A 7,943-nucleotide genomic window follows, 5' to 3' on the forward strand; every position below is an offset into this window, starting at 1 on the left:
GGTATTAATTGTAGCATACTTCTGGGAATCCTCATGAAACTACTAATGCAACTATGCATGGTTCATGTCCATCTTTTCCCCCACCAGCTTTGCATATAAATCCTCTATGTGAGGGATTGGGTATTTATCCAGTTGCAAAAAGTTGTTTACTGTTTGTTTATTTTACGGAGAAGGGGAGGTTAAATGAAAGAAAATCCTTGATATTTACTTTATAAGTAATAAGTAACAATTTGTTTAACCCTAACAGTGAACAAATTAACAGAATTATGAACAAATTGAACAATTCCACCCTAACTCCTAACTATTCCCTAACTTAAAATTCTACTCGTATGCTCTTCCAATAAGCACAAGTCCCACTTGTATAACTCAAGTAATAAGAGAAAAAAAAGTTAAAACTTCAGTTTCTCAAAGTCCACACAGAATGTGTCTTCCAGAATGCTCTGCCTTCTCCACTGACTCTCCAGTCATAAACGCCTTTCTTCTACTGATCTGGCTGTCAGAGATGTTTTCTCTGTGAAGTCTTCTGTGAGGACTCTTAGCTAGAAGTACCATGGAACTTTTATGGATGGATGGTGCTTTCTTAGAGAGCTTAGTGATTTCTTGTAAGAGCTAGATGCTTATTTCTCAATGCGGTTCGCTCTCCCACCGATTTTCAAAAACCCTCTCCTTATGTACCTTGGATGACATATCAATTTTCTTACAATTGCATTGGCCTGAGGTTGTCAAAACCATCAGATTTAAATTCTATTGGCTTTCAATCGCTAAGTGCTTGGTTCAAATTAATTGGCCGATTCCAGCCAATTGCCAAAACATGAAAACAAGCCTAATGTTTCTAATCACACAGCCAATTGATATATGTTTTGATTTTAGAACTGGCTGTATGTCTTCAGCTACATGCAGACTTTTTTTTTTCTGTAGAAATCTCTAAGCTTAGAAAAGCACTTTATCTCTTAAAAGAACCACACACTCTTTTCCCTTTTTTTTAATTAACAAATTCAAGCTTCTTGCCTTCCAATTCATGATTATTCTACACGGCTTTGTAATAGTTTAAAATCCCTGCAAAGGCTAACTGATCCATCGGCCTTCACAGTCAATATAACCAGCGTTGCTATTTCACAAACTAGACTGGTTTGATGATTACTTTGCTTTCCAGTCTTCGGATTTCTGCCTGTACTTTTGCCCAAATGGTGGGCCTTGCAGAAACGTGGAGTTGCTTCCTGGTCAACATGCAAGGTGGCCTTGATTCCTTTGATAGTCCCTAGACCTTCCTAGAAAATCCTCTAGGTATTAATTAGGACTTCACTCAATCAGCCATTTTCTAATCAAAAAATGGTAAGCCAATCTAAGTGAATCATTCTTATCCAGTTTTGCCCCATCAAACTTGGGCTTAAGCCTTTTCCTACAATCAATGGTAACTGAACCAGCTGCTTCTCATAAGAGACAGGAATTGAAATTGTATCCTTAATCCGTAAAGGTTCCCTGGTATAGGATTTCCAGTCTAGCTGAGGTCTTGCGCAAACGTAAGGGTTGGAGTCCAGAGTGAATCTTGTGATAAACGGCTCTGTTGGTATCGACCTCCATTAGAACCAGTTAACCATTTAACCTGGCATGTAGGTTGATTGAGGAAAAAAATGGAAAGAACTGTGGATGCTGTAAATCAGGAACAAAAACAGAAGTTGCTGGAAAAGCTGAGCAGGTCTGGCAGCGTCTGTGAAGAAAAATCAGAATTAATGTTCTGGGTCTGGTGACCTGAGGAAGGGTTCTGAGGAAGGGTTACTGGACCCCAAAAGTTAACTCTGATTCTTCTTCACAGACGCTGCCAGACCTACTGAGCTTTTCCAGCAACTTCCATTTTTGTTTATTTCGATTGGTTCTGATTTGAACGTTGCTAAGTAATTGAACTGTTCCAAACCAGATGTAGGTGGATTTTCCGGGGTGTGCTCTCCCCTGGATACTGGCCTATGAGTTATTCAATTTAGGCTCCTTTGCTTTCTCGGGTCTGCATACCAGCAGCAACTACAATGCTTTGCCAGCCTGAATCCTGAAGAAAATTTTAACCAGTTGGCCGAAACTTGGCTTTGTTTTGGGGTTTTGCTGTGGGCTGACCTAGAGCCCCTCTGTTCAGGACATGTCCTGAGTGAAGCTATGCAATAGCCTTAATTCAAATGGTTTTCCCTAAACTCATTCAGACTGCCAAGGGTGTCCACTTCCACTTGAATACCCTGCAACTCGTATGCTCTACTTGCCACATTTTCTAATGACAAAGCCAGTTGTGGAGCCTGTATGAATGTCCAGTTGGGTTTCAGCTAGTTTGTGCTTTTGCATGGTTGCATCATTAATCCCAAATATCAAATGGTTTCTCAGCATCTCGTTAAGGGTTAAACCAAAATCACATGCCTCTGCCAGTTGTCTTATCCTAGTCAAAAATCTTGATATGTATTCCCTTGGTTTTTGAACTACTGAGTAAAACAGATCGCATCTCAGAATTAAAGGAGGCTTGGGGTTGTAATATTCTTTAACTAAATCCATCAACTCCTGAAAGGTTTTAGTGTCTGATGCCTCAGGGAAAGTTAGGCTCCTAATAACTGAAAAAACAGTGGGTCTGCAAGTTGTCAGGAGTATTACTCATTGTTTTTCATCTGCCCCAATATCATTTACACAAAAAAACTGCATTCTTTCCACATACTGGGCCCAGTCTTCGATGGTAGGATCAAACGAGTCAAACTTCGCAAATAATAACATGATCCCATTCTCATCACTACTGAAATAACTCCAAACAGGATGTTATCCTGTCACCAAGTCACTCTTTATTTATCTGTTGAGTTTCCTTGGCACTGATCCAGCTTTCTCAGAGCTAGCTCTCATAGTGAACAGAACCTCTGGCTCTCCTGTTTATATCTGTCAGCCAGGGCTCCCTGATTGGACCAGATTAACAGCCCCAATCAGGAAACTCACTCAATGAAGTTCACATGGCTGACGTTACAATCACTACAACCTGACTAAGGCCAAGTTTAGATGCGACACAACCCATTCTTTCACCACAGTCATCAAGGAGCAGACAATAGTCTTCCTAAAGATGAGGCTCTAATGCTTGGATCAGTCTGGGACATTCCAGACAGAGAGTGCTGCATAATCCTTGCATGCTGTGCTCTGCACGACTGGATCAGGCAAAGATCAATGCGATGGATGCTGAAGAGCTGGGAGAGCAGTAACAGTCTTCTGAGGAGGAAGGTGAGGATATTGACCAAGGAGGAATATTACTTTCACTGCAGCATCAAGTTGATTGATACCTGTTTCCAGTAGATGTGAGCTGGATGCTGTGATCACTCATTGACTGTAAATACGTTGGTCCTTGAAAAGCAAACAGTCCCTGTTTATTTCAGGAGAAAATGCAGCTCTTTTTGTTTGTATTTTTGTTTTCTTTACTTTCACTGTTGCGGAAAGAAGTGAAATATTTCACCAGTTTGAAGACTTTCCAGTCTGTGATGAGCGTTGGGAAGGTGTCAATCTAGATTGGGCATTGGGGAAACAGTAGCACTCACTCAGGCACGTTTTTAAGATGAGATAATACTGGGTAACCTGAGAAGCTTGGGTCTTAAATAGCAATACATTTACCAATATGTGCTTGTATTTGAAACAAAGTGCTAGCTGTGCCACCTATGTGTCCTGATAAGTTATCCTTTTTGATTCCCATCACACTAAGTGTAAGATAAGGGGCCACTCCGAGCTGGCAGCACTCGATTGGGTGCACTGAGCTGAAATCCTGGGAGTTCCTGACAGCAGGGAGTATTTCTGACTTGGGCGAGAGGGATGATAGGATGAGTGGGATGCCATAGAGGTGTCATGCATAGCTAATAACGTGAGTTTCTAAGAATAACATGAGAAATGTCGCTATTGGGTTCACAGAGACAATCCTGTGAAACTCAGCAAAATTGACACTTTGCCAATTTCTGATAAAATTCAGCCTGTATTTCAAGAGTACTTCAATGACTGTGATACACTCTGATGTTCCAACGAAATAACAAATGTTATATGAAGGCATATTCAACTTTTTCCATTTTTAATTTGTGACAAATAACATTAAAAATGTATTATTCTTTGATTCTTTCGTAGGTTAATCTGCTTTCTTTCGATAGATCTATCATTGACTCAGACGCAGGCTTGCTGTGGATTTATTGACTACTTTCCTGAGTTTCTGTCTCACAGTAAAACATATTAACCAAGCTGGGATATGTAAAATAAACAGAAAAGGATGGAAATACTCAACAGCTCAAGCTGCATCTGTGGAGTGAGAAAGAGAGCTGGCCCTTCTGAGGACCTTTCAGAACCTGGACTGTGAGCTTATCTGTTGTATCTGTGATGATTCCATTTTAGGATGGTTGGCCGTTTAACCCTTGACTCGTTTTTGTCAGGAAGTTGCAAATAGATCTGATTGCTCCCACCCACTCCTCAGCCCCAGTCACTATGTGGCCTCCTTTAATCTAACTCCTGCTGATTTCTGAATGAGTAACCTTTTCCCAACACAATGCCAGTGGTTCACAGGAAAGGCTTAACACCTCCCCCATTGTAAATTGGAAGACAGGCAACATTCCAATGAACAATTCATCAGCCTTGATTGCATATCAACAATCCCTCCCCCCACTTCATCTAGGCTTTTCACTGGATTTTAAGCCTTGCATCTCTTTGCTTAAAAGTAACTTTTGCAAATGAATTGTACCTTAATCAGTAGTCACGTCACGTCGAAAGAGATTTATTTTGCACACATACCAATGGAGATAATGTGCAGAGGAAATGTAGAAGAAGCTGATTACAAATTCTAGAAGCAAACTGCAAGAATAAAAATAATAGTGTTTGCTGCTTTATACATTTTTATGTTCAAACCATAGTTATAAACTCAGAAAATTGTAAGTAAATCTGATGCGATGGATTGATGCATTACGTGTTGAATGTGAAAAAAGTCAGATACTTTATTACAGTATAGACGAATGTGTTCACAGTGTGTATGTTGAATGTAATTTCTTCCATTTTGCCTATTACTGTAACAAATGAGCATGCACAGCCTTGTTGCTTCTTACTGTCAGGGCATCCAACATTAGGAAGGATGTACAGGTTTATGAAAAATCGAGCAACAGTTCGTCATTGCAATACCAAAGGCAAAGGGAGACGGTTCTGAAGACAGAATGAACATCATTGAGTGTATGTTCCGAAGAACAGTCATGATGGACTTGAAACATTAACTCTTTCTCTCTCCACAAATGCTGCCAGACCTGCTGGAGCATTCTCTGTGTTTGTTTCAGAGTTCCAGCATCCACAGCATTTTGCTTTTAGTATTGGTTATGTTGTCTGGAGACAGGTTGTTCTAAAACAGATGTTTAGAATTCTGGAATTCAGTACCTACGGTGGTGCTGAAAGCCCAGAAGTTCAGTGGTTTCAAAAGGAAGTGACATAAGCACTTGAGTGAATTAACAACCAAGACAGAGTGGGAGCAGTGGAACTAACTGGATTGCTCTGCAGCCAGCCAGAATGGAATTGATAGATCAAATAGCCTCTCTCCGTACTCTGATAACTATTTCATTCAATTATTCCTAATTATGGACTGGTGAAATATCCTAAAACATCATCAGACTCCAGTACTAAACTGGGGCCTCAACCCACATCCGCCTGGCTGAAGGAATGGGGAAACTGTCAAACTACCAGACTAATTCTGAAACTTATATCTAGTCTTGCAATGGACACATAACTGTGACTACAAATCTTACTTCTAGCTACATGATTGCTGGCCCTTACTGTATGGGCTGTCCCTTGCCTGTTTGCTGTATTGGTTTGCCATTCACTATCTGCCCTATTGCACTGTCCCTTTACTGTCCACTGTATGGGTCAGTTCCTTTACTGTTTGCTGTATGGGTCAGTCCCTTTACTGCCTCCAGTGTGTGCCTGTCCTTTCACGTCCACTGTGTGGGTCAATCCCTTCACTGTCTGCTTTGTGGATCTGTCTCTTTACTGTACCTGCTATGTGTCTGTCCCTTCACTGCCCACTGTATGGGACTGGCCCCTCATTGTTCACCATATGGGTCAGTCCCTTTACTGTCTCCGGTACATGTCTGTCTCTTCACTGTCCACTGTATGGATCTGTCCCTTCACTGTCTGCTGTGTGGGCCTGTCCGTTTATTGTCTCCAGTGCATGTCTGTCCCTTCTCTGTCCAGAGTAAGGTTCAGTCCTTTCACTGTCTGCTGTTTGGGTCTCACCCTTCACTGTCTACTGTATGGATCTCCCTATGTTACTTACAGCTTTAATATCCAGCTGCCTAGCTTTTGGTCTTTCACTCTTCACAATATCTCTGAAGCTCCTTATTTACTCGTCTCCTCTTCACCACATTCTTGAGCTGTGTTCCACCAGCAATATTTTCACTTGATGAATCTATGAAGGATTTTGTTCAAAGAAATCCAACGTTAATGAGGGTTTTTTGAGTAAAAGATTTATTTTCTTATAAATTATGGCTTAAAATATAGTTCAGTGTACCTGACCACAATCTCAGCATGTTGAAGCTTGTGTCTTCTTATAGTTGTAAGAAAATTCCTGCTTAGAGAGAGAGAGACACACACGATAAATTGCAGAGAAACACATTTTTGTTGCAAACGTCAGGAAGTTAGCACTGCATCAGATTTCACAGATAATCGCAGACTATAGTCAATTGGAATTTTTATAAGGCTCAGGCTATATTATAATCCTAAAAATAAAAAAAACTTAATAAAAAGAAAAAATGATTAATGAAAAAAATACTGAATCCCACAGTTGCCTTGAGTATACAGTCTCACACTCTGCTTCCTGTAAAGAATGTATTCTGTTCTCTCAGTTTCTCTGTCTCTGTTGCATCTCTTCCAATGATGCCAACTTCAACAAGGCCTCAGAAATGTCCACCTTTCTCCTCAACTGATGACTTCCTACCATTGTGGTTGAAAGAACTCTCAGACATGTCCGACCATCTCCCACACTTCGCCCATCATTCCTTGTCTTCCCTGCCACAACACCAATAGCGTCCCCCAGTCGTTACGTTCCACCCCACCAGCATCCAAATCCAAAGGATCATCAGCCACCATTTCTGCCACCTCCAGACACATATTCCCCTCTCCTCCCTTGTCAGCCTTCCGCAGGAACTGTTCTCTTGGTCCATTCCTCTTCCACTCCCAACACGTCCCTACAGCCCGATGGCACCTTCCCATGCAATTACAGAATGTGTATCACTTGTCCATTTACCTCCTCCCACCCCTCTACCCAAGACCCCGGACACATCTCCCAGGTGAAGCAGTATTTCATCTGCACTTTATTCAATCTAGTCTAGTGTATTCACTGTTCACATTGTGGTCTCCTCTACACCGGGGAGATGAAACCCAGGCTGGGCGACCACTTTGCAGAACACCTGTCTTCAGCCCGAGCAATGATGCTGAGTTTCCAGTTGCCTGTGCTACTTCAACACACCACTGTGCTCCCTGGCCAACGTCTCTGTCTCAGGTTTGCTGCACTGCTCCAGTAAAGCTCAGTGCAAGCTAGAAGAACAGCATCTCACTTTCTGCTTGGGGAGCTCTGCAGCCTTCAGGACTCAATATCGAGTTCAATAATTTTAAGGTCTCTGAACACCTTCTTCCATGTCCTTCTCCCAACCCCAAACACCAGATCTTGCCATCACATGGGCTGCTACCATAACCAACCCATTGTCAGTTACCAATGGTCCCCATTAGCAGCTATTGATTCTCCCAGACTGACCATTACCTTTGTCTGTTCATCTGCTGTTCTCTGTCTCTGGGCTTCATCTCCACTTATTGTTTACTTCTCCTCACTTCTCCCACCCCATCTTCAATGAATATACAACCATTTCCTAGCTACAGTCAGTTCTAAGGAAGGGTCACTGGACCCAAAAAGTTAACTCTGCTTTCTCTCCACAGAT

The sequence above is a fragment of the Rhincodon typus genome, chromosome 26 (assembly GCF_021869965.1).
Source record: "Rhincodon typus isolate 14 chromosome 26, sRhiTyp1.1, whole genome shotgun sequence".
Taxonomy (NCBI): Eukaryota; Metazoa; Chordata; class Chondrichthyes; order Orectolobiformes; family Rhincodontidae; genus Rhincodon; species Rhincodon typus.